Raw genomic sequence first — 20863 nt, 5'->3', positions numbered from 1 at the left:
TATTCTGTGCTTTGGAGCCTGGACACTACCCAGAAGCCCAGCTAGCATACATAATACCTTAACTGTTCCATACCCATGATAAATTGGAGACCTGGGCTATAGTCAACAAAATGAAATTCAACAAAGACAAGTGTAAGGTGCTACACTTAGGGAAGAAAAACCAAACAGAATGGGGAAAACTGTCTTGGCAGCAGCACTGCTGAGAAGGATCTGGGAGTTGTGAGGTATCAGAACCTCAACATGAGTCATCAATGTGATGCTGCAAAAAAAAAAAAAAAAAAAAAAAAAAAACACCCTCAAAAACCAGAAATCTAATGCAACACATGGCTAATTACTATTCACGGTCTCTTCAAAGACCCAAAATGGATAAAGGAGATACTCACAGATTCATGGGGGTGCCTCTTCTGAGCCAAACTAATAACCACAGAAAACACCTTGGTGGTGTTTGAAAGACTGCTCACCTGCCAGAGCTCATGTTAGAGTTGGGGTGATCTCTGGTAAACTTATTAACATGCATTTTAATTTGTTATTGTTTTAATATGTTTTTTCTGTAATGCTTTTACTTTAAGAATAAATGTGCTTGCTTAGAAAGGGCTATATGGTAGCTTATCTATCGGCAATTATGCTGTTTACAGTCTCTGAAGAGAAGGCAAAACAGGCAGGCTTAGGCAGTCTGTTTTGCTGAGCAATTCAGTGTAGTCAGGAAACTGTGCAACCTATAAATGCCCTGGTCAGAAGGGAGAGACACATGGGTTTCCACTCAGGTGACTGCTGGATGTCTGAGATTGGTGGACCACAAAGGGAGAATACAGGTGCCCCTGAACTGTGACACCCAGTTCTCATCCAGGCCTGTTGTAGGAATCCCAAGTTTATGCTCCAGATTCTCACAGGCAAGTGATATTTGTGAAGTGCCTGCAGTCCCCTTGTTAGGACCACTCCAGGCCAGTGAGATCATTGCTGCATCAGGTATTGAGAGCTTGGGGCATTAGACAGCCAGCAATGGGCCCCCAGAGCTCTTGTGATAACACTTGATGCTGAGAGCCAGGTCAGGCTGGGAGTGGGGTCTAGGGAGGAGCAGACGGAGTGCACCAATGAGAAGGCACTGAAGGCACTTCTCCCACATCACCCTGTAGTTGGTGGCCCCCTGTTCTTGTGGAGAGAGGGAGGCTGTTCCTTGACCATATTCAACTTCTCAGTTGTACTTTACTGAGACTGATGGTCCCATTCCTTCAGAAAAGGCCCTGTTGGTTCAGACTCTCAACTGGGTTTGGAAACACGTCACTCAGGCCTCAGTCAATAGCAAATTGACAGCTACTCTCAATATGTGCCCCTCTCCACCACCATACCTTGATTCATTAACAAACAGAGAGCAGAAATAGGGGCTGGGGGACAACAAGAATAATGGGGATCAGAAAAGAGTATTAAAGCTTTTGGGCTGGTGAGGTCTGATGTGGGGCAGGAGAGATGTCTTGTTATTATCATTGCAGGTCTGGAGGGGCAAGAGGCTCCAATCTGGGCATATTACCACTTCCCCCAGCTTGAAGGAAGAAGGGAAGGATGGGGACCCTCCCATGCCCCCGGAACCATCAGCTGGTCCAAAGAAGAGCTCTGTTGAGAGCCTGGGAGGTCCGGGCATCGAGATGTGGCTAAGAGAGAACTGGGATTGACTCCCTGCTGACAGCCGCAATGTCTCTGGGACATCCGCTTCCAGATTCCTCCACCCCACAGATTCCTGCCCGGAGTTTGGAACCACCAAAGAAGAAATGGACCCAGAATATTCAGCTCAGGTCTTGTACTGAGCTTTTTGCCTGGTGGGAGTTTCTTATGCAGTGAAATCCCCAAAGTATTATGGGTCAATGGTGACACAGGGAGAGGATCCACCCCCTGCAGCCTCAGCTACAGCCCCCAGAGCACCAGAGATCCAAACAAGAGGCGCTCAAGCATAGGAATGTCTGAGATGTCACAATGATGCTGCATTGCCTGAGCCTCCCCTACCCTCCTCTGCAGTGAATGTTGAGGAAATGTTACAATTATATTTCCTGTGGTCTGCACCTTTAAATGTGAGGAGTCTTCCCGTCTTCCTCCTGGATGGGCCAGGCCTGGAACACAGCACAGACCCCACACTGTGCTCTCTCTTCATGGGGAAATTATACTGATCTCTTCTCTGGTGTTTTTCTGACTGTGAAATAAACCGAGACTGACAGGCCTTTGGAAAAAGTTCTTCTCTATCTGGGGGAGCAAACCAACGCAAATACAAAAATACATCATTGTACAGGAGTAAATGGGAAATTCAAACAGCAGGAAATGATTAAGGTAACTAGCCACATAGAGACAGAGGCAAAAATATTATCAATCCTCCCCATCCCCCAACGTAAGCACACACACATTGTCAACATGGAACAAAGCCCAGTATGCTTTCTGGCTTAAGGCATACCCTAGACTCATGAGAGTTATGAGAGCCCAGTAGCAGGACCCTATACATATTTTCTGTGTTCTGGGAGTGGGATTTGGAAGGTTTCAGGACTACTCCCACACTTCCGATCCCAGATAGGCAATGTCCTAAGGTGCAGTCTGGCACAGGCCCATGCTATCACCCTGCCTCACTTTCCCCTCTGACAGTTCCATAAAGTCCCCACACCTGATAGGGGGCAGTTAAGTTCCCCTGTCTTGGGGCAGTTACAGCACAGAAACATATTCCCTTCTTCACCCTCACAGCAGGGCTTCCCCACCCACTCTCTTTAGCCCTGTCCTGCTATACTTGGGGCAGGACTTCATCAGCCCACGTGGCCCCTTTCCTAGGGTTCCACAGCTACCCCTCATTTCCAGGTTTCAGATCCCATCTTCGCATCTCCCAGCCACTGGCTCACTTGCCAGTCCTGCCTTTGGTTCCTGCCCCAGCTTTCCTCAGGCAGGGAGCTCTGCTGGCCACATTCCCGATGCTAGGCTCTGAGCAGAGACCTGCTCCAGGTCTTTCCCAGACCCTGATCTCCACTGACTGGGCAACAGACACTGCCTGGCTGTTTCTGCCTTGCTCTTGGGATCAGCCAAATGACATGGTCACCTGATTCCTCTGCTCCTGATGGGGAAGCTGCAGGACCCAGGACACCTGTTCTGAAGGGGATGGCCTGGGAGCAGCCGTCACAGCGCCAACAGCTCTGGTGATCTCCTCCCAGTGATGGGATTTCAGTGAGGTAGGACCCAATCTGGAAATAAGGTGAGTGAGATGCCTGCTAGCAAATTTGGGCCCTCTGTTTGGCTGCCTGCCCCACTTGCCCCCCTCGTGAGGCAAAGGAACCAATCAGACTTGCTGCAAGGAGAGTTCCTCCCTGAAGTAACCTGAAGCCATTTTTATGGGAAGGGAGCAGGGAGTGGAGCTAAAGAGCCCGGCAGCTCAGGGCAGCTCTATTCCCTCCTTCCTTTCTGTTAGTCCTGGGGGAATTCTGCACCGCTGCAGCTCAGCAGAAAAATGCCCCCCTGCAGATTCTCTTTACTTTCTGCCAAAAATGTTTTGTGTGCAGAAGCAAAGAGAAGCTGCACCAGTGCTCACTCAGCCCTCCCAGGCAGCTCAGACACATCTGTTCGGGCAGCCAGGGGAGAGGTAAATCACTGAGGGGGGCCTGGGGATGCCCCAGCCACCCAGGGATGTTAGTCCCGGCTGGGCAGGGAGCAGGGGTCAGGGGGGAAAGAGTAAGGAGACAGAGTTCAGGGGATGGCTCAGTGAGGTGGGGGTTCTGGGGGTGCAGGGGTGACGCTCAGGAGGAGAGGGGGATTGGGCAGATGGGGGAACAGCTCCCTATACAGTGACCCCTCCCCCCACTGCACACCCAGAACCCCCCCACACACACACACTGAGCCCCTCCCTGCATCAGGAGTGCCCTGCATCCAGAACCCCCCCACTAAGCCCTCCAGACCTCCACTCCCTGAGCCTCATCCCCTGCATCAGGAGCCCCCTGCACCCAGAACCCCACACTGAGCTCCCCACACCCAAACCCCCACCCCTCAAACCTTCCCCTACATTGGGAGCCCCCCACACCTGGAACCCTCTCCACCAAGCCCCGCACATCAGGAGCCCCCCTCATACAGAACACCCCCCACTGATCCCCCTGAACCTCCACTCCACTGAACCTCACCCCCTGCATTGGGAGCCTCCCACACCTGGAACCCTCCCCACCAAGCCCCCCACATCAGGAGCCCCCCTCACGCAGAACCCCACCAACAAGCCCGCTGAATTCCCACCCTGCAGAGCGTCACCTGCTGCATCGGAAGCCCCCCACACCTGGACCCCCACCCCACTGAGCCCCAACCAGATGCACCCTGACCCCCACCCCACCAAGCCCCACTCCACCAGGTCCCTAGCCACTGAGCCGTAACCACCTTCACCTGGACTCCCCTGCAGAGTCCCATTGCCCCTGCATCCAGAACTCTGCACCGAGCCCATATGTATCCAGATTCCCCCCCACAGCCAGACCCCCCCACCGAGCTGCCCACACTCAGATTGCACCACACAGAACCCTGGTACTGTTGAGGGAATTCTGTGCCAATTTAAAAAAACAAATAAATAAATTGTGCAAAGTTCTGCGTATTTTATTTGTCAAAAGAACGCAATAACAATATAATCACACCATTTTCAATTGTTTGGGTAATTTATTACAAAATACTTGTCAGCAAACAATTGAAAATGGTGTGATTATATTGTTATTGCGTTCTTTTGACAAATAAAATATGCAGAATTTTAAAATATTTTGCACAGAATTTTTAATTTTTTGGTGCAGATTTCCCTCAGGAGTATCCTGTGAGCAACAAGCGGAACATGGGTCACTTGCTCCTCTCCGTGGAGCTGCCCCAGCATCCTGGGAAGTGGAAGGGTGGACCCTAGTCCAGCCCTCAAGGTCTGAGAGAAAGGGTGAAGAACCTCAGGGGTTGAGCAGATGTGGAGACAGAGAATGGGCAGAACTGACAGGGTAGGGTGAGGGAACAGAACTGATGCAGGGACAGGATTGACTTGGAGGTTGGAGGAAGAATTAGTTGGTGGGGCAGGGATGGGCAGATGTGGGGGTGAGAGCTCCTGGAGCAGGAGCCAAAATCACCTTACCCAAGAAATTTGGGAGATGGGTAACAGTAATTGTCTCTCACACACACTGGGGATGGGCAGAGGGAGTTCAACAGTCAAAAACAGATAACACAATATAGTCTTTTTTTTTAATCTTATGATTTTGTGGATCAAGCTCGTGCTTTTGCAGGGATTGACTCATGTTTTCTGATCTCCAGAGGTTGGCCATACTGGAACAGGACTGGCTGACCTTGGACAACAGCTCCCACTAAGGGGACAGATTGCCATGTTCCAAGTAAGAATTGCAATATCCAGCTCCTAGTTCTGAGTGTCTCTTTGATGTGAAGGATCCTGAGGATTCTACAAAGGATCAGACATTGGCGTGAACAACAAGAACAGCCAAAATAATAACAATAAATACTGTGACATCAGGGGATCTGAATGAATGCAGAGAGACAATATTTGTCTAAAACCCCAACAGACTCTAATGAAGCCAGAGCCCTCACACAGCAGAGGTAGGGACATGCAGCAGCCTCACACACAAGAAAGAACAGTCACTTAACTTCTAGTAACTGTGGTTCTTCAACACGTCCTATCCGTGTGAATGCCACTGTCAGTGCCAGGGCCTCATGCATGTAAGACCTGAACTTTCTAACAAACTGTGTCTGTGCCAGCACACATCTTTGATTATCGGTAAGTTCTTAAATTCTCTGATCTTTGTTCTGTTTATACAGGGTCAGTGCACCAAGGGAAATGCATCACATTTCCCTTCATCTACACACCAGGCAGCAACCCTGTACACACCAGGAGTACAGGAGGGGAGCAGAGAGGCCAACACACAGCATGGCATTGCTAGATATTGTTATTGAATAGGATCCCTGTCCATCAGCTTTGCACTTCTCTTTAGAGCAGCCTCGTGGCTTCTCCAGTTTACACCATCCACTTACATCCAGGCTCTCATCTGGAAAGAAGCACAGTATGGATTTTGCTAACAGCTCCCTTTGGAGCGTGCCTCTCTTCTCACAGAGCCAGTTGGTCTAGCTTCAACCACGCCTATTTTTCACCAGCAACAATCAGCTTTGAGGTGGCAAGTGGGTGCAGTTGACTAGTGGTGATGTGTCAGGCCTACTTTACACCACTGTTACACCGGTGCAGCTTCCTACACAAAGCACTATGGAGGCTAGAAACCTCTGTGTGCACGTAGACCTGCACTCACTGCTAGAACTGAACATTTCTCACACTTTTATTGTCATTGGTGCTCTCAGAGATAGGAGGCTGTTGTTCATTCATTGCAATGAAGGCCAGACTCTCCTTACTGCCTGTGAACAGACAGCTTTGCATGTCAGTGACTGTGGAATTAAATTAAAATTCACTAACAAAAATCCTCCTTAGTGCACCTGGTGGGAAATGAAGGCAGTCTGTGTTTTTAATGATGGGTTTACCTAAGTTCATGGGACTCTGTATGACACTACCTCAGGGAGAGGCACTGTACCTGGGAATCAGTGGGCAGACTCAGAGTGTGTGAGGCAACCAAGAGGGAGAGCGGAGAGACACTATTTAGAGTGATAGAGGACGCGTCAGGTTGGGGAGGATAGCAGTTGCGTCTGGGTGGCCACCTGCCCCCTGCTAAGAGAAGGGGCCATGTCTCAGAGAAAGGAAATGGGCAGAGTCAAGTGACTGACAAGAGAAAGCCTAGGAACACGAGCGAGTCTGACCAACAGGAAGTGAGATGCCCACCACTAGAGAGAGGAGAAGCCAATTTGGAGCAGTCTGGAACCAGCTATGGAAAGGTCAGGTCTGGCTGTGTGGCGAATCCCAGGCCTGCATGCAGAGTCCCCCTGAGAACTGGCCCCTGGGCAGCAACATCCCTCAGCTTGGGCCTTTCCCTTTTCAAGGTGACTCCCCGGTTCAAGAGTTTTGTTGGGAATATTCCCCACCAAGCCAGGCTGAATTAGTGCTTCAGCTACCTAGGGAAAATCCACCACCACATGGCAAACTGGCCAGGAGGGATTTTCAAGGGGTTTACCCTTCCCTTTATATTTATGATATGGCCCCCAAATCACAGATGGTGTGAAACACTGGCTGTGATTTCTTCCTGGAGCTCTAGGAGAAAACAGAGTTAATAAGACGCATGCATCTATGTCATAAATATAAAGGGAAGGGTAAACCCCTTGAAAATCCCTCCTGGCCAGAGGAAAAACCCTTTCACCTGTAAAGCGTGAAGAAGCTAGGTTAACCTCGCTGGCACCTGACCAAAATGACCAATGAGGAGACAAGATACTTTCAAAAGGTGGAGGGAGGGAGAAACAAAGCCTCTCTCTGTCTGTGTGTGTGATTCATTTGCCGGAGACAGAACAGGAATGGAGTCTTAGAACTTAGTAAATAATCTAGCTAGATATGAGTTAGATTCTCTTTGTTTAAATGGCTGAGAAAATAAGCTGTGCTGAATGGAATGGATATTCCTGTTTTTGTGTTTTTTTTTTAACTTAAGGTTTTGCCTAGAGGGATTCTCTATGTTTTGAATTTAATTACCCTGTAAGGTATTTACCATCCTGATTTAACAGAGGTGATTCTTTTACTTTTTCTTCTATTAAAGTTCTTATTTTAAGAACCCGATTGCTTTTTCATTGTTCTTAAGATCCATGGGCTCACCTATGCAAATTGGTGAGGATTTTTATCAAACCTTTCTGAGGAAAGGGGGTGTAGTGTTTGGGGAGGATTTGGGGGGCTGGGGGGAAGATGTTTCTAAGTGAGGTCTTTCCCGGTTATATATCAGTTAGACGCTTGGTGGTGGCAGCAATAAAGTCCAAGGGAAAAAGGAAAATAGTTTGTACTTTGGGGAAGTTTTAACCTAAGCTGATAAAAATAATTTTAGGAGGTTTTCATGCAGATCCCCACATCTGTACCCTAGAGTATAGAGTGGGGAAGGAACCTTGACAGACTGTCTTTCTCTTCTGTGTTTGTACAGCGCCTAGTACAATGGAGCCCTGGACCATGAGTAGGGCTCCCAGATGCTATGATACTACTACTAATGTGCCTGGTATGATAAGTGCCTATTAGGTGTTGCACAACATCTCTGAGACCCAGGTTGAAATCCTGGAGGATGGATGGGGGCAGGAACTGGATAAAACTTCTCAAAATTATGGGCAGCCACAGAGGGCCCCTTGCAAATTGGTCCAAGTGGTTAAGGGAAGAGAGTGAGGATGTCTTGTGCTTCTGGTCGGATGCCACAGGAATTTGTGGTTAATGAACACTGTGAGCAAATAAAGGAGTTTTGATTTGATTACATTCTGAATTAATAGCATGGGATGGGAGGTATTATGCCATTTATGGGCTGAGCTCTACCTGATTAAGGTTTTCAGACAAAATGGTATCTAACAGAGGAGAGCAACAAAAATGACTAAAGGCCTAGAAAATATGAACTATGAGGAAAGATGGAAAAAATGGGCTGGTTTAATCTGGAGAAGAGCAGGCCAATGGGGGGGGGGGACATCCTAACATTCTTCAAGTACATAAAAGGCTGCTTTAAGTAGGAGGGCACTAAATTGTTCTCCTTAACAACTGAAGATGGGGCTAGAAGTAAAAGGATTAAATTGCAACAAGAGAGATTTAGATTAGACATTGGGGAAAAATTCCTAACCATAAGACTTGTTAAGCAGTGGAACCAATTATTTAGGGAGGTTGTGGAATCTCTGTCATTGGACATTTTTAAGAAAGGGTCAGACAAACCTCTGTCAGGGTGGTCTAGATAATACTTTGCTATGTTTTCACTGCAGACCTTAGAGTGGCACAGCTGTAAGGCATCCCATGTAGTCGCTCTATGCCAACGGGAGAGATCTCTCCTGCCAGCATAATTAAATGAGCCCTAACAAGTGCCAGTAGCTATGTCAGTGGGAGAGCATCTCCCGCTGGCACAGCCCTGTCCATACCGACGCTTTTGTCAGTGAAACTTTTGTCGGTCAGGGGGGTAGTTTTTTTTCACATCCCTGTGCGACAGAAGTTTCACTGACAAAAATGCCAATGAAGACATAGGTTTAGTCCTGCCTTGGTGCAGAGGACTGGATTAGATGACCTATCAAGGTTCATTCCAGTCCTACACATCTATCATTCTATGGAAATAAACACAAAAAAAATCATCAAAAAAGGAACCATGTCTCTTAGAGGTGTGAATTTTTCACAGCCATGATCCATGTAGCTAGGGCGACCTAAGTTTTAGGAGTAGACCAGGCCAGAGGAATGTTGTGCAAACTGAAAAACTTAGGTATTGAGGGAGAGCCCCACCAAGGAGTATTCACCCCTGACGGTGATGCATCAGAAAGCATTCTCCTTCTCCTATGGGATTGAATGCAGTGGGAAGGATCTGTGCTAAGGTTGTTTGGAATTGTGCCCTCAGTATGGTGCATTCTCTATAGTTTTCAGGACATTGGAGCGTTGGGGCACAGTGCTTGGCTTTTACAGCAAAAGGTGCTTTATCACGGTTGTTTGCCTCTGCATTTTCTGCAGCATGTCCCTCCCAAGGGCTGTGTGCTCCATTCTGACCTTTTGTGCATGCTCCAGGAAAGCCTTTCCAGCTGCTTTCAGAGCTGTTTATTGGGATTAACTGTATGCTCCATGGAACAAATAATGTATACCTTTTTCTTATTTTTTCCTGAGATCTGACAGCTTCTCTACACGCTACAACTCCCCTCTTCACACAGTTACATGTGCATAGGGAAATAAGAAAAAGCAGTCATTTATGGTCCCATTCCTCAGTCTCCACGCCAACATATAAAATGTTCTTGTTCCCATAATGTTGGAATGACATTCCCATCTTCTCTTTCAACTCCATGTTTTCCCTTGTGAGAGTAAGATATTCCCATTTATTTCCCATTCTACAGACCTTCTTTACTTTATTTGAGTGGGGCACATGCGTGTGTGGGGAGGAGGGGGCACGCTTTGTGTAGGCGAGATTTTTAAAACGTGTATGGTTTGAAGCAATTGGGGGGTGGATGGATGACTTCTTTTCTAGGGTGGGTGGAGGAATAGCAGGAGCAGGTTACTGACTGCTTGTGCTCTTCTGCAGGTTTTATTGACTACAGCTGAGTGAATAATTTGATTTTTTTCAGTTCAGTGGCCAAACTAAAAAAATCTGAAGATAGAACTGATTCATTTATAGCCAAAACTGCATGTTTGTTTTTTTCTTGCAGAAATAAAACAAAAAATATTCTTTCTGATCTAATGAAAGATTTGAAATGATTTTGAAAAGACATTAAAAAAGGAACAAATTTTGGGTGGGACAGGGAGAAATTTCAGTTATTCATTCAGCTGTACTCAGGACAGCTTGCAGAGATGCACATGCAGTTACTAACCTGCTGGAGCTCGTTCGCTGACTCGGTACCAGAGTCAGAGCCATCTCACTTTCATTTTCTCTGACAGTGCCCTGTAGATGTCTGCATTCTGGTAACTCTTATCCAGAGGGAACTGGACATGCTTGTCTCCAGACAGTCCAATCAAGTCCTGGGCCTCTACAGAGGTCTATGTGGAATCGGGGGGGCCTTGGTTGCTATGGGAATCTGAGCTCACCTGGTACCGAAAAGAGGCGCTCCTGGCTACCTGCCAGCATTTAACCAAATAGGGTACATCTGGTCAAGATGACCCCAGAGCTGTGGAGAGCAAACAGGCGCAAAGCAGGTTGATGCAGATATGAAGCAATGCAGTGTGGGACATTGCTGGAGGACAGTCAGCAGCATTAGGAATTATTACAGGAATCTTACAATGAACAAACTGATTGGGAAGTGGAGCTACTCCCTCTCCAATGAGGATTAGTTACGGAAACCTAAGATGCCAAATAAATTGCTCTGAGAACAGGGTTCATTTGAACAAAAGATATTTAAGGTGAGCTAATTACAGTTAATATGAGGTAACATCCCCTGTAGACAAGCCATAAGGGTAATTGAGAAGGGCTTCACACTGGAACCGGCCTTCCACGTGTCAGGCTCTGTTGGCGTGAGGCCGACACACGAGATCCTAATTCCAAGCAGTTGGAGCAGCTCTGTTCTCTGGCATCATGCAGAACATTCCCCTGCTTCCTTCCCACTAGTATTGTATCTTCAATCACAGTGACTTGGTCACTTCTCCTTTGTGTCTATCCCACTTTCTACTCCTTCCACTGCTGAGGAATTATTCCTCCTCTCTGCCCTTTGCTTTTCCCTTCTGAACTCTCAGCCATTATTTTAGTATTTTCAGATAATATGAATTATGAAGCTCCTCCCCTCCTTGTTCTCAGCCCTGTGGAGACACTTGCTGTTCCTTGCCCCTTATTCTCCTTTACTCCCCAGTCTCACAGATTGAGCCTCTTTCAGGCCTCCAGGCTTCATCATTGAATAGTTTCCTTTCTTTGAACTTTTGCCAGTTTTTCAATAGACTTCCTGTAATGAAGGAACAGAAATACAATATTCCAGCTGAGGATGTTCTTAGACCATGTAAACACCCATCCGTCCCACCTGCACATTCTGCTTTGTGTCTATCTGTTCACTACTGAGAATTTTGTTGGCTACTCCCATCCCCCAGCCGTGTCCCACATTGCCCTTTTATTCAAGCTCTCTCTCATCACTGGAACACAGTGTTACCAGATTTGCCCATTACTTTGGGGTACATTTATTAGGGCTACTCTTTGAGGGGGGGAGGTTCTGTAATTCTATCAATGTACTACTTGTATCACTTGTGTTCTTATACAAAGCTCTACTTCTCCCTTCTCCAAGTTCCTTCCCAATGGAGCTATCCTGCAGGACCTAGGTACCCCAGGTTTAGGTTCTTCCAGCCCCAGAAACAGATGAATACACATACACATGAACAGAGCACATCAGAGAAGAATATGTTAATCAGCACTCCCAAGCTAACCCCTTATATGTCCCTGGACTCAGCAGTCTGGGTGGAGGACCACCCCCAAGCTGTCACCCTCATATACCATGGGCACCACACCGGAATAGAGTATGCCTGAGCAGGCTGGGTCGAGCAGCACTTTCAAGCTGCCATCCTCGTATGTCCCAGGATCAGCACATCCCTATTCCCACTTTCATGTTACAATTGTTCTGATAGTAACCCACTTGATGAGCAAACCCCAAAGGATTTTTGGGCATTGCAGGCATCTTCAGCTTAGGTAAAATGAGTGTTGCTGCAGAGCAAATGAGGAAGCCAAAAAAAAAAAAAAACAAACAAACACCCACTTGCAGGGGGAAGGAGGGGGAGAAAAGAGAGAAGCAACTAGCTTAACTATGAAAGTTATTGCCTGTGTTGCAAATTGCCAGCACTACTTTGATGGGTCTTGCACTTCCTCTTCTTGGGGAGGGTTCAGAGCACCATTTCTCACCCCTGAACCAGGGTACTAACTACCCCACTAGTGTCCTAGAGGAGGGGAGTGGAGAGGGAAGGGACCCGGGCCCACCCTCTACTCCAGGTCCCAGCCCAGGGGCCCTAGGGATAGTAGTAAACCACTAGAACTAGCGGTTCCTTTCCCTCAGCTACTTCCTTCTCCTGCCCTGCAGCTTTTGGGGCTTCCTGCCCTCCCTCTGCACAAACCTCATATCCCTTTACCTAGGGTCTTGGTCTTCTTAGCCCACCACAGCACTTCTCCAAACTCTCCTCTGCTTCCCTCCAAACCACTCTCTGCTCCAACTCCTCCCCTTGTCTGATTGAGGAAGGGGGGTTTTATGAGGTGACTGGCTTCAGGTGCTCTAATTGGCTTCAGGTTTTTTAATTGGCTTCAGGTGCTTTAATTAATCTGTAGCAAACTTTCTTCCCTCTACAGGGAATAAGGCTCCCTTCTAACACGCTCCTGCTGCCCTCTGCCATGCTGTATCACACCTGGTAATAACCATAGGGGAGCCAAACAAACCAGAGATAATATTAAATCTAACTTAAATTTGATTATAAAAGTCAGGTTTAGAAAACTATAACTTATCACACAAGTCAGGGTCAGAAGGCTATCCCAAGAGAGAGAGAGCTGGGTTCTCACCACTCTGTGAAGCTTGAACTGATCGGGTTTCCCAAGTGATGGTGGTAGCTGAGGGTCTGGATTGCTGGAGACAAGCAGAGCCCCCAGCACGATCAGTCAGGAGAAGATGAAGTCCCAAAGGAACTGATGCAGATGTTGGATACAGGCATCAGAACACTTACTTGAGCATGGGTAGGGGTTTTTGTAGGGAAACAACAATGGTTCAAGGGAGGACACTAGATTTGTTTATGAGTAAACTGATGGCTCAAGGGAATATACCAACGTTGTTGTGTTCAGGCTAGACAGTAGGAACTGCTCATTCCTGGCTGTGAGCGGTGTTCCTTGGAGGGAGCTCACAATGCAATTAGGGAGCTTCAGCATTTTGGATACCGATAACGGATCTATTATTAGAATTGGTCTGATAACTACTGAGCTGGGTGTGTGCAGGCGTGGGTTCATTAATATCTGGAGCAGAGATCCCCCATCATGCAGTGCTTCCCTGCTTTTCAGGTCCCAGAGCTCCATGTGGCCCTTGCGTTGGAATCTCTGTTCTCCATTCTGTATGCTAATAGAGATGCCTCCCTGTCCCATCTTCGATGCAAATGAGGCTAGGGGAGTTTCCTTACTCCTGTCACCCTTGTCCTGGGGGTTTAGGTGTGTCTCCCACTGCTTTTTCATTGCTTTTTGTAAGTCTTTCTTCTGATCGGTTTTGGTTCAAGCAGAGGCTGCAGGGGAAGGTCTGTCATGAGTCAGACAGGCTGGGTACCGCGCCCTGGTTCCCCAAGAACACAGAACTGACGGGTAACAACCGGAACTGGCATATGGAGTAAAGGGCTCCTGCTTATTTAACAACGTCTTTGCTGTTGAGAGAAGAAGGTGCCCTTCATTTCATCCCCAGGTAGGCCTGGGGAAGTTATGGGATGTCAAAATAACCAACACTGATTGATGGATGCATTGACTCTCTAGGTCTCATTGAGGTCCGTCTGATTGGAGGGGACACTGCCTGCTCAGGACGTGTTGAAGTCAAACATGGAAAAATGTGGGAGACAGTCTGTGATTCACACTTGGATTTCAACACCGCTTCTGTTATCTGCAATGAATTAGGGTGTGGACAGGCTGTAGCCACCTTGGGAACAGCTCATTTTGGAGAAGGATATGATCTGATCTGGAAAGAAGAATTTCAGTGTGTGGGGAATGAGTCTCTCCTTCAGAAATGTCCCAGGATGTCCTGTCCCAACCACACATGCTCCCACGCAAATGATGTCGGCGTATTGTGCTCAGGTAAGAATTCAAACTGGTGAACCACTAACACGGACCCTACAGCTGAGCCACTCAGTCTCTTTTCTCCCACATCCAATATCCCTCACGTGAACCCACATCCCAGAAAACTTTGCGTGTTTCCAAGTTGCTCCAAAGGATTCCTGTCTGCTACAAAGGATGGCTCCAATTTCCCACCACCCAGGGGGAGCCAAGAATACATAGTGGGAAATCCCATTCTCCCTCTCTCTCTCTCTCTCTCTCTCTCTCTCTCTCTCTCTCATATTCCTCTCTATTTCAAGTGTCTCCAGTAAATGGGGACAGTTCTATTTACCTTTCTCCTGATATAAGGATAGGGTCCCAGAAGAGCTCTGATTTCCCTTATCCTCCACTAGGGATGCATGTTCACCACCACTGAGCACTCTCCTCCCTACTCAGATACATCTGTAAGGGGAAGGAAAGGGTCTAGTGGTCAGAGCACAGAACCAGAAACCGGGAAACGGGGTTTATTTCCAGTTCTGGTTCTGTATTCAATAATGCCTTGTGCCTCAGTTTCCCCACTTGTGAAACAACCATTAATTTCCTACCTCAGAGAGTGGCTGTGAGGCTTAACTTCATTTGTGTTTGTAAAGTGCTTTTAGGCACTTGAATAGATAGTGCTATGTAGGGGCCAGGTGTTATTATTTTAAAACTTTCTTGATGGAATTGGAGCAGTTGTGGCCACTTTTATGTTATTGTCCTGTAACAGGGGTTGGCTTTGTGCCACCCATTCATGCAGATCTGATAATTAGAGACTAGATGGAAGCCTGTGCTATTGCATGGGTGTAATTCATAAAGTCCTGTGAAGCAACAGTGACTGCGGGAAGAAAATATTAAGCAAAAACCATAGAAAGAATATGAATGCAAAACATGTACATTGTCAAATTGCAATGTACGTACATGTCACTGCTTTGTCTCATATTATCTGTCTCAGATATACCCACCTCCCTCCCGATGTTTTTTAAATTACTTAGGAGAGTTAATTTTTACACAGAATTTTGAACCACACATTTCATTAATGTTGAAAGCATGCAGCCATTTTCTTTCTGAGGCAGACATTAATTGAAAGACAAATACTCGACAACTTGAGTGCCTGATAGCTCTCTCTGATTTGGAAATGAGACTTACTTATGACCAAGGTGCCTTTCACCAAGCTGAGTCTATCACTATACCAATACTGTATTTATTCCTAAAGTATGTTGTCACCCTAGTCTGTCTTTGGACTTTTTAACTGCCCTCTATTTCCCTGCCAGTGTGTGTGTGTGATAATTTCAGGTTGGAAAGTCAACCTTGTAATGCACACACAAAACATCCCTCTCCCTGGCTGCTCAGCTGGAGACTGCACTTTCCTTCTTCTCACCCTGAGACGGGGGAACTGCCCTTCATTCCCTCTTCACCCATCGCAAGACTTCCCTGCCTCCTGCTGCCCTGGGACACCACCGAGAACCCAGCTCCATCACTTCCCTGACTCCCCACTCCCCTGCCTCTTGGGCCAAGCGGGTTTGTCTTTTGCCTGGTTCCCAGCAGGAACAGTTTTCCAGCTTCTCCCTCCCCTGCCTCCAGCTGCCCCAGCACTCTCTCTCTGCTCTAGGGACATACATGAAGGCAGGGCTCAGTGGCAGGGCAGCTCTGTGTCATGAGCCCTGAAGCTCTCGCACAGAGCTTGGTCCAGCCCTGAAAACTGGAGTATTAGAGGAGCTTCTTGTGTCATCACAGCAGCTCCTCTGATTTTTTTGTAAGCCGCAAAATCCCATGACTCCCAATCAGCTTGTGAGATCTGGAAACACGGCAAGACTGCCTTCCCTGGCTGCTTGGAGGGGACTCCCCACCTCCACCACCACCAACAACTCGAGGCTGGGGATCTGCCACCTAATCCCCTTCATCTCTCACCCCCATTTCTGTCTTCTGCAGCCCCCTCAGCCTCCCTGAACTTGACAGCCCCCAACGTCCCTCTCAACAGACAGAGTGACATTCCTGGGATCTTCTTATATGGGTAAGAAAGGTCGTCTGCTTGTCAGGGCCAGGGTCTTGTCAGGATACAAACCTAAATGGACCAGCTAAAAGAAGGGCGGGGCCAGCTAGCGAGGTGCCTTACCCAACATCACCGCTAACGGCAGAGCCTGGACAGGACCTGCACTGCCCACTAGCCTGCCTGTGGAACACACCATTGGCCGAAAGCCCAGTCCACAGCAGCCAGCTGGATAGCCTGTCACTGTGTCCATAAGGAGATCTTGCTGGTTGGCCATGGTCATACTGCCAGGCTGGGTGTTAGGATGGGCTGGGGGAAATGGAAAACAGAGAGGTCTTTTTCCTGAAATTTGAAGTCCTGGAGAGCAGAAGCCAGGATTGGAGCGGGGCTGCCTTTCTGTATAGGGTGGGGTTGCCACCTCCAAGACACAGAAAAACTGGCCTGTCTGGCAGGCCCAGATCCCAGGGGAGGTGTGGCTGATCTGTGGGCAGGGCCAGGTCCCAGAAGAGGCAAGGCTGGTCTGTGGGCAGGATCGAGTCCCAGGGCTGGGGGCAAACATGGGGAGGGGCTCAGTGGTCAGAAAGGTTATGGCAGGTTGGGTGGGATTTAGGGTTGGGAGTGTGGCACTGCTCTCCCATTGACTGGTGTCTGCTTTGGCACACTGCACACCTTCAGATCAGGATGAGTGTGCCAGCCGCGAGGCCCTTGTGTGTTTCCAGCTGCGACATGCATAGCTGGAGTTCTGAGATCACTGCACGCCCAGGAGCATTTGTGCACAGCTTAGAAATCCTGTCAACACCAACCCCTCCCCTGCCCCCAGCCAATAACACCTTTGGACCAGCAACTGGCAAGGCCAAAGAAAAACTACTCAGGCTACTCAAAAACCGGCCAGGTTGTATATGGCTGGTGGCGGGGAGAGAGGGAGACCTCAGCCTCATGGTGCTCATTCCTACACATTTCTTGGTGTGAGCTTCTAATGATCATAGAGCTTTCACCTCTCCATGCCCCTTCCCTCCTTTATCCCTTCATTGGTGTGTTTGACTCACTTTGGGTCTGATCCAGGAGTGGCAGCTGAGGGTGCTCAGCCTCTCACAGGATCCCCTCAACACCTTGTGAGATTGTGTCCTGTACTCGGGGGACCCTCCTTTGCTGAGCTCAACATTCTGAAGGTGCCCAAGGTATCATTGGGCAACCTTGACTCTGCATTAATGATGGGTTTTTACCATTTAATTCTACTCAAAGTCCGCTCTGAATCCTCAATTTTACCCACAATCTCAGAACAGCTCTACAACTTTGGGCAGGGAGATAGTCACCAATGTTTGCTTTTTTAATTGTCATCAGAAATCCCCAGATTGAGCAGTGTTGAGTTGACTGAGGCAGTTCACAACTCTTAGAGTTTCTGTTTCAGTGCCACCAATGGAAGCTCCAAGCAGCTCTTCACCAAGGGGTCCTCCTGGAGCTGGCAATAACCACAGAGCATATCTGCTCTCTAGCTGCAGTCACTGCATTAGGTGTGGCTGTACTGAATGGTGGAGGAATACACTGGAGCAGCTTTGGAGAGCTGTGGTTGTAATATGAGGAGATCTGGGGATTAATTTGAGGAGCATCAGAGAGGTGTGAATGTGATATGAGGAGATCTGGGCTTGAGTGCTCGCATGTGTGTTATCAAAGGAAAGATGTGCATATGGACCTTGAGGTTGTAGTTAGCATCATTTGTGTAGGCTGTGTCAGGAGCAGGGCACTGGGTTCATCTTGCCATGGTTACTGTCAGTAGTGAGTTGGGACATGAGAGCTGTATGTGGATTTAATGGGTGGAGGAAAATATATGTTTAGGTGATATCTTGTGTTGATGTGTAAATGGGCGGTAAAAGGGTGGTTGTTATATTTTGCAAGTGTGGTATGCTTTCAGGGGGCATGCTTAGTGTTTGAGCATAGGGAAAGTGCAGATAGTGCCTGACTATTACAGTGAAAAGGCAGAGTGGAAGAGTATGTGCATTAAGTCTGCATTAACAAAGATTTATGCCATTTAATTTCCTAGGTTTTTAAACTGAAAGAGAAATGTTTGTTGGTAGGCGTCAATGGTTTTTCTAACCAGTTGTAGTTCTCATCTAGGTTTGCAGCTGTGACTAATAATCTAAAGACCTAGTTTTTCTATAGCACTTTTCATGAGTAGCTCTCAAAGTACTTACATCATAATCCACATTTCACACATGGGAAACTGAGGCAGAGAACAGTGAAGTATCTTCAAAGAATCAAAGAAATGTCAGGCTGGAAGAGACCTTGAGAGGTTATCAGGTTCAGCCCCCTGTACTGTGCCAGGACCAGTTAAATCTAGACAGAAGTTTATCCATCCTGTTCTTAAAAGCCTTCAGTGATGTGGATTCTACAACCTCCCTTGGCAGCTTATTCCAAACTAGAAAGATAGTTTAGGTTCGTTGTAGATGTTTCTCCTAATATCTAACATAAATCTCCCTTGGTGCAGGTTGACACCATTACTTTTTGTCTTATATTCAGTGGACAGGAAGAAAAAAATCACCCTGGTTCTCTGTATAACAGCACTTAATATATTTGAAGACTGATATCATGTCCTCCCTAAGTCTTCTATTCTGAAGACTAAACATGCCAAGTTTTTTTAACTTCTCCTCCTAGGTCAGGTTTTCTAAATCTTTTATCATTTTTGTTGCTCTCCTCTGGACCATCTCCAATTTTTTCTATATCTTTTCTAAAGTGTGGCACCCAGAATTGGACACTGCACTCCAGCAGAGGCCTCACCAGTGCCCCCTAGATCAGGACAGTTACATCCTCTGTCTTACATATGACATTCCTGTTAATACACACCAGAATGATACTAGCATTTTCAAAATTGCATCCAACTGTTAAATCATATTCAGTTTATGATCTACAGATCTTTTTCAGCAGTACTACCACCTAGTACAGTTATTCCCACTTTGGAAGTTGTGCATTTGACTTTCCATTCCTAAGTGTAGTACTTACCCTTTTCTTTACTGAATTTCATCTTCTTTTCAAACCTGCTCTGAAACTTGTCAAGGTCATATTGAATTCTAATTCTGTCCTCCAAGTGCTTTCGATCCCTCCCAACTTGGGTTACCTGTACATTTTATAAGCTTACTCTCCATTCCATTATCCAAGTCATTAATGAAAATATTGAATAGTACCAGACCCAGGACTTACCCCATGGCACCCCACTAGATACACGTTCCCAGTTTGACAGCAAACCACTGATGACTACTGATGAGTATGGTTATTCAACCAGTTGTGCACCACCTTATAGTAATTTCATCTAGACCACATTTCTTTAATTTGTTTATGAGAATGCTATGTGCCACTATATCAAAAGCCTAACTAAAATCAAGATATCTCCCGTCTACTACTTCAGCCCTACCCAGGAGGCCAGTAACCCTGTGAAAGAAGGAAATTAGATTGGTATGGCATGATTTGTTTTTGACAAATCCATGCTGACTCTTCCTTATAACTCTCTCTTACTGTAGGTGCTTATAAATTGATTGTTTAATAATTTGTTCCAGTATCTTTTAGGTATTGAAGTTAAACTGACAGGGTCCTGTTTATTCCAATCTTTATAGATAGGTACTTTCCCTTCTCCAGTCCTCTGGGACAGCACCTGTCCTTGATGAATTCTCAAAGATTCATAGATTCATAGGTATTAAGGTTAGAAGGGACCATTATGATCATCTAGTCTGACCTCCTGCCCAACGCAGGCCACAGAATCTCATCTACCCACTCCTGCAAGAAACCTCTGAACTATGTCCGAGCTACTGAAGTCCTCAAATCGTGGTTTAAAGACTTCAAGGAGCAAAGAATCCTCCAGCAAGTGACCCATACCCCATACCACAGAGGGAGGCGAAAAACCTCCAGGGCCTCTTCCAATCTGCCCTGGAGGAAAATTCCTTCCTGACCCCAAATATGGCAATCAGCTAAACCCTGAGCATATGGGCAAGATTCACCCGCCAGATACCCAGGAAAGGATTCTCTGTAGTAACTCAGATCCCACCCTATCTAACATCCCATCACAGGCCATTGGGCCTATTTACCATGAATATTTAAAGATCAATTAATTGCCAAACTTTTAACCTATTAGACTGATATCCACACTGCCTTTCCTCCTTATATCCATTCTCCTACCCACAGCTGTATCCTTTCTTACTTCATTTTCTTCCCTCTCAATGCTAAAATCCGGCGTGGAGATTACCTGGACATCTCTCAATCATCTCCCCCAAATTCAATTAATTGCCAAAATCATGTTATTCCATCATACCTTCTCCTCCATAAATTTATCAAGTTTAATCTTAAAGCCAGATAGGTCTTTTGCCCCCACTGCTTCCCTTGGAAGGCTATTCCAAAACTTTACTCCTCTGATGGTTAGAAACCTTTGTCTAATTTCAAGTCTAATCTTCCCAATGACCAGTTTATATCCATTTGTTCTTGTGTCAACATTGGTATTGAACTTAAATAATTCCCCTCTCTCTCCGGTATTTATCCCTCTGACATATTTATAGACAGCAACCATATCTCCCCTCAACGTTCTTTTAGTTAGGCT

General features: G+C 46.9%; 1 protein-coding gene and 1 pseudogene across 1 annotated transcript in view; both read left to right on the top strand.

Moving 5' to 3' along the window:
* Positions 1 to 20863, top strand: part of LOC119860485 (scavenger receptor cysteine-rich type 1 protein M130-like) — a 1081813-nt gene that overhangs the window by 382344 nt on the left and 678606 nt on the right. The gene's annotated exons all lie outside the window — the stretch shown is intronic.
* The window catches only part of LOC122460066, a 45278-nt pseudogene continuing 37470 nt past the window's right edge, over positions 13056 to 20863 (top strand).

This window comes from Dermochelys coriacea, chromosome 1 (assembly GCF_009764565.3).
Source record: "Dermochelys coriacea isolate rDerCor1 chromosome 1, rDerCor1.pri.v4, whole genome shotgun sequence".
Taxonomy (NCBI): domain Eukaryota; kingdom Metazoa; phylum Chordata; order Testudines; family Dermochelyidae; genus Dermochelys; species Dermochelys coriacea.
This window is presented reverse-complemented; position numbering and strand designations above follow the sequence as displayed.